We start from the raw sequence: 6,677 nt of genomic DNA, 5'->3' as shown, positions 1-6,677 counted from the left end.
ACACCACCTCATTTCCTAACAGAAAGTTAAATTCTGTCATCTCATTATAGTTATAAAGATTTGGGGCCGAATTAAGGAATTCAGGAAAAGGATAATATAAATTCAAGTGACCAATACCTACTATTTAGCTTCTCTGTGTGGAATAGCTGTCATTTAATGAGAGCATGAAGAGAGATTTCAAAGGAAAAATGGATAATTTTTAACAACACATAGATTTTGTAATGGAAGTCTCCTAGAAGATGGATTACAACAAACAAACAAGTAAAAGATTCTTCAGATGATGTGGTAGCAAATCAGATGCATAATGAAAACTGAAACACACATACACGTGAAGCGCCTGTATTCCCTTTATGGCCAGATACAAAAGCAGAGGAAAAGGAATGTTAGCCAGGAAGGCAAAACATTAGGGGAAATAACGATACTACCATCCTGGGTCTTCTTTTAAAAAAAAAAAAGGAGAATACCTGTGTAAAAAAAATCTTTCTCCTTAATTTCAGATGCTGAACAATGTCAGAAGTGCCCAGAAGATCAGTATCCAAGTGAAAAGTGTGATCAGTGCATTCCCCGAAGCCTCAGTTTCTTATCCTATGGGGAACCCTTGGGAGCAACCTTGGTTTCCTTGGTCCTTTTATTTTCCTTCATCACAGTTATGGTGATGGGGCTCTTTATTCTGCACTGGGACACTCCCATTGTCAAAGCAAACAACAGGAGCATCACCTGCACCCTCCTCATCTCTCTCTTGCTTGGCTTCCTTTCCTCTTTTCTATTTATTGGTCAGCCTGGGAAGGTGACCTGCCTTCTGCGACAAACAGTGTTTGGCATCACCTTCTCTCTCTCCGTTTCCTGTGTGCTGGCCAAAACCATCACTGTGGTCCTGGTCTTCATGGCTACCCAGCCAGGAAACAGCATCCTGAAATGGGCAGGGAAGAGGCTGGCAACATCTGTCATCATTCTCTGTTCTCTCATTCAAACTTCTATCTGCACTGTATGGATAGCAATCTCTCCCCCTTTCCCAGAGCTTGACTTGCACTCCCAGATCAACCAGATTACAGTTCAATGCAATGAAGGCTCAGAGATCATGTTCTATGTCGTTCTGGGCTACATGGGACTTCTGGCCGTCATGAGCTTTATCCTGGCCTTCCTTGCCAGAAGATTGCCCGACAGTTTCAATGAAGCCAAGCTGATCACCTTTAGCATGTTGTTGTTCTGTACTGTTTGGGTGTCCTTTGTCCCAACCTACTTGAGCACCAAGGGGAAATACATGGTGGTTGTGGAGATCTTCTCCATCTTGGCCTCTAGTGCTGGTTTGCTGGGTTGCATTTTCTTTCCCAAATGCTACATTATTCTAATGAGACCTCATCTTAACACCAGAGAGCAACTAGTGAGAAAAACATAGTGGCCTCATTTAGTTATTCATCTCTCTCTTTTTGCTTTGAAGACATTTATCTTTTAATCTAGTTCCTTAAACATTTATCTCTTAGTCTCAATTTAGGATTCCCATATAAACAAAAATATGTGGGTTACATTTGATTTTATTAAACAACTGATCTGAACAATCAGTTTTTAGCTATCTTTTAAAATGTGGGTTCCTGCGAACGTCATTGCCAATGTGGCCAGAATCATTTCTGCTTTTCCATACTGTAGTTTGCAGATTAACTGTGCTGAGCAGTTCCAAGCCTCATACCCTCCCCCTGCCCCCAACAAGTGGCTCAACCTAATAAGGGCTTAATATGTTGTCGAAGGCTTTCATGGTCAGAGTTCATTAGTTGTTGGGGATTTTCTAGACTGTGTGGCCATGGTCTTGGCATTGCAGGATCTGATGTTTTGCCAGCAGCTGTGAATGGCATCCTCAGAAGTATAACACAGAAAGATGACCTCTGTGCCAAGGTACTCCATCATCTTTCTGTGTTATACCTCTCAGGATGCCAGTCACAGCTGCTGGTGAAACATCAGGTCTTACAATGCGAAGACCACAGTCACACAGACCGGAAAATCCACAACTAATAATAAGGGCTCATTTGAGTCTGCTCAGGACTGCGGGTCATCCCTGCTATTCCAAAACACCCTGCTACTCAAGAGAGTGAAAGGCTGCTTTGGGAAGAACTTTTTTTCCTTCACCAATAAAGCTGCTGATTAGCCCCACCTGCATTCTGGTATCCCAAAGTATTTCTGCCACCCCTGATGATGGCCTAACTGGAAGTAGGCTTGCCAAACCGCAGCGGGGGATCCATGCATCATCACAGGATCACTGCCACGGGGGGATAGTGATCCGTGCTGCACCGGCATCTCCAGGATGTGACGCTACACGTCGCCCTGGCAATGGGACTCCAAACAGCCCCGTTGCCAGGGCAACGCGTAGCGTCACATCCTGGCGACGCCGGTGCAGCGCAGATCGCTGTCCCCCAGCGGCAGCGATCCTGCGACAACGCATGGATCCCCCGCCCCGATTTGGCAAGCCTGACTGGAAGATTCCAGACTAATTTTTCTAGCCCGCACTTTAAGAGTAGCATGCAGCAGGGAAGAAAGATCCTTACCATTAGAATCAGTTTGATCAGGGCATTAAAAATCATGCTGCTCCGTTTGTTTCTGTGCTGATTCAAAAGTCACTTCTCCACTACTCCTCTTCAAAAAATTTCAATTAATTTCCTTATGTGCCTGTATAAGGATTCCCTCACTTCCCTCTTTCTTTTGCTAAGCAGCCCCTTTTCTCTACTTCTTTGTTTCTCTGTCTGTCTCCACTAGTTGTTTCAACATCTACTGATATAATTTGACTCAGCCTAGGACGCTGAGGAACCTTTAACCTTTTCATTGGTATAGGTCTGATAATGGTACCTGAGAGGCTGATACTAATTCAAAACACAAATGGTTTTATTTCACTTTTTTGTGCAGGAAAAGGTAGGTTTCAGGTTTAAACTTGGCCGGGCAACAGCCAACAGGATTGTTGGAAACTTTGTATAACTATATATATTCAATAAATGATAAGTCACAAAAATGTAGCTGTTTTGTTCTACAGAAAGGTGTTTAGAACTGTTGAGAGGGATCACTTGGCTGTCACTTCTTAGATGAACTGCTGTAAGCTTATTTGTCACTAAAATACTAAAGTGTGTGAAGGAAGGACAACACATTAATATTACAATTTTCTGTCTAACAGCTGATATGGATCACACACACCCCTTCCTAGGAGCTATTTCCCTCATGGATGAACTACTGTTCACTCTTCTCTAGTTCAGGATCCTCTTTGATCATTCACTCATCTTAACAACCCTAACTGCCACTCTCAACTGCCACTCCCTCAGGTCAACAGTAGAATTCCATTTGATCCCTTCCAATCAAGGTTTTCAGAGGTGGTTAACACATTAACCATTCACTGTCCATTAACACATGCAACACCCCCACCCCAACTTCTATTGTCAATACTGGTTAGTGTCAAAAGTCCTGTTGAGAACTACTGGCCCCGGTCACACGAGCCGGATATCGCGGGGGGGAGGCGTGGCTGTTTGCCCCGCAGTGAAAAAATGTGTGACTGCGCGATCAGGCGTCCCCTTGCGGTCCCGGCGAGGTCCCGTGGTTAGGGGGGAGGCACCGGATGCCACCGGAAACACGATCAGATGCCTGCCCTTGCCCCGCAGTTTCCGGAAACTAGTACCTCCGAGGTACTAGTTTTTTTGCCGCGCATCCTACGCGGGAAGCCTCGGTTGAGCCACGGGAGCTCTACGCTTCCCAGATGTGGCGGTGAGATCGCACCCGGAAAATCCGCCTATCTTCCATTGCAGTAGCATGGCTACTGCTCCATGTGACTGCAGCCACATTATAGCACTTGTTATGTGCCTGTGAGGAAACCAGAGCTCACTTATAAGCCATCTTCTCATGACCTCTGATGGGCTGGTTTCCAACCTGGATCCAGCAGTGATGTCTTGGGCTACATTAGAACCAGAGGAGCAGGCAGAGTAGCATCCATGGCTCCAGCAGGGCTGTGACTGAACTTCCTACATCTGTGGTGATGGAAAATATTTCATACTAGGGGCTCCTCTACTGCTCACTCTCTTTGTCAACCCTGCAGGCCCCTGCCTTTGCAGCGTTTAGTGGTACACTGAATTCTGAGACAGCAGTTTTGCTTTCTGCCAAAAGAGCTACAGTAATTTCAGATGAAGCAACAGCAGGAACAATCGTCCCATTCGTCAAATTGTAGCCCAAACTTGATTTGTAACAAATGTCATATGCTGCATTGTCCCCAAAATGGAAAAAAAATTCAGCATTCATTGTTCTCCTATATTAATTTTATACTCACAACAGACCTGTGAGGTAGGTCTGGCTGAAAGGGTGGGACTGGCTGAAAGTCATCCGGCAGCATTCCATAAAAGAATCTGTCCAGCTGCGGCATGCATGATGATTGTGGGAGGTGCAGGGCCAGTCATGAGGGGAACTGGAGTGTCCTGGCCCACGCAATCTCTGACACACACACACACACCCGCAAGCATTTTCCATTGGAAGGCACAGTTTATGCTGGCAGGCATAACTCATCCAAAAATCATTCTAGGAACCTCCACATTGGCCACTGGCTTCAGAATGAAGTTTATTTGTTCTGTTCTTCCTCTGGCTTTGTCCTCCAGCTTTCAGCTGGAAATTCGAGTCCTATGTGCTCCGGATTTAAAACTGAGAGCCCTAAGTCCAGAGATAATGCTGTTTTTGAATTAGGATCCTTTTCAGTTGCTGGAATGGAAATTACAGAAGGGAAATAGTCTATCAGAGATACATGGTAAGTACCCCTTCCTCGATTAAATGAACTGCAATAGTCCTTGAAGTCGCCAATCTCTAGTCCAACTAAATGAGTAGCCCCAAATTTCCATTTGACTAGTCAAAAGACAAATGAACTAATCTCCATTGTGGAGAAATGTTTTTGAACTTTTATTTGAACTCTTAAAACACTCCACAATTCTGCTGTGATGCCCTGATTTCCCTCACACTTGTCAGGTCCCCACAGCAACAACGAAGTACATGCTTGTAGAAAGGTTTTACTTTTATTGAAGGTGCATTGACAGGAACACTGTTAGGAATGACTTGTAATCAAAGAGCATGTCAGGATATAGTCCATTCAAATCAGCAAGACCAAATTGCGGGAGTTCCTGCGTGCGGCATTAGGCCTGAGAACTAATGGTACTAAGCAAAACGTCCCACGACTCATCCGAGGGATAACCCAAGCAACTTCTCCAGCAGCTCTCCTCCTGCGGCCTTGAAAGATACGTGTTGCTGCAGCAAAACAATTAAGCGCAAGGAAAGGAATGCGCATGAAAGTGAAAGCAGAAAAACACTTGGCAGCTTGCTGACAACACTCTGAGCAAAACCATTGTATTTGGGAGTGGATGTACTAGTAATATGGCTCGCAATCAAATGGCAATGTTTGTAGAGAGGAGGAATAGACTGGCTCCTTCCAGATTCTGCTGAGACCCTACCCTGTCCTGCAGAGCTTCCAAGACACTGCTAGTATTTGCACCTAAAGGAGGTTCCCTCTTCTGGGCTGATCCAGACCACCTCCCCCATTTTATTCTTCTCAAGGGCTCTAGGAATGACTCACTCCTGTATCCCTGCAGTGTAGTCTGTCCACACACAGAAAATATGGCAGGAAAATCACTCCCCCACCGAAAATGGACTCTTTTTATAGGTCCATGTATTGGACTCATATAGATAAAATGATGTCCAAGCAGTACATATCCTGCATATTTCCCTGTGATTGTTTGACTCTTCACCTAAGTATCTGTGAAAACATTTTTTGTTCTTTTCTGTGTAATTGCTGGGTTTGCCATGTGTGCAGGAGAAGAGGCTCGAAGGGCCTTCTTGCTTGTTAGCAGGCTGGAAGGTTGTATGAATCAATTCTCTTGTGGAGAGCCTGAGATATGGAGATGAACACATGAAGCTGCCTCATACTGAATTAAACACTCGTTGTCCATCGTGGTCAGTATTGTCTACTCAGATGAGCAGAGGCTTTCCAGGGCCTCAGGTAGAGATCTTTCCCATCACCGGCTACTTGATCCTTTAACTGGAGATTCTGGGGACTGAATTTGGGACCTTCTGCATGCCAAGCAGATGCTCTTCTGCTGAGCCATGGCTTTTCCCCGGGACAGATGGGTCAAAGGAAAAGCAGGCATGCTCTGAGAGCAGTTAAGTCATGGGGACCTCTTGAGTGATGAAGCAGCATTATACACCATCAGTCCATCAGTGTCAGTATTGTCTATTGAGACCAGCAGCAGCTCTCCAGGGTCTCAGGCAGATAGAGGTCTTTCACCTCACCTCCTGCCTGGTCCTTTCAACTGGAGATGCCAGGGATTGAACCTGTAACCTTCTGCATGCAAAGCAGAGGCTCTACCACTGAGCCACAGCCCCTTCCTGTATTGTCTATTCTTATTTGTTCTCTGCCTGGGAAATGTCCGGGAAGTGTGTGGTTTGGTGGGGGTGTTGGAGGAAATGGCTAAGGAAAGGTATCCAAAGATTTTCCCTATCACCATACTGGCTGACAAAAGGAGCAGATGCTGATACCTTCACTGAGGGTCTGGCTCAGCCCAACAGGGTGTAGTTATATTATAGGCAAGTGGTTGCAGCAGAATGTAAACCCTAATAATGGAGAGGCTGATTGTATAAGCTCTGAGAAGAGGTGCTTTCTTGAAGTCTAGAAGGTTAAGCCC

The 6,677-nt window shown here is 45.3% G+C and overlaps 1 non-coding gene across 1 annotated transcript; it reads right to left on the bottom strand.

Annotated features, from left to right (window-relative positions):
* Positions 1 to 6,306: 6,306 nt before the first annotated feature.
* TRNAA-UGC lies at positions 6,307 to 6,378 on the bottom strand. The gene has a single exon. It is a non-coding gene; the product is annotated as a tRNA-Ala (tRNA).
* Positions 6,379 to 6,677: the final 299 nt, after the last annotated feature.

Source organism: Gekko japonicus, unplaced genomic scaffold (assembly GCF_001447785.1).
Source record: "Gekko japonicus isolate JY-2015 unplaced genomic scaffold, Gekko_japonicus_V1.1 scaffold6570, whole genome shotgun sequence".
In the NCBI taxonomy this organism is placed as follows: Eukaryota; Metazoa; Chordata; class Lepidosauria; order Squamata; family Gekkonidae; genus Gekko; species Gekko japonicus.
The sequence above is the reverse complement of the archived record's forward strand: the minus strand, read 5'-3'. Positions and strand labels throughout refer to the sequence as shown.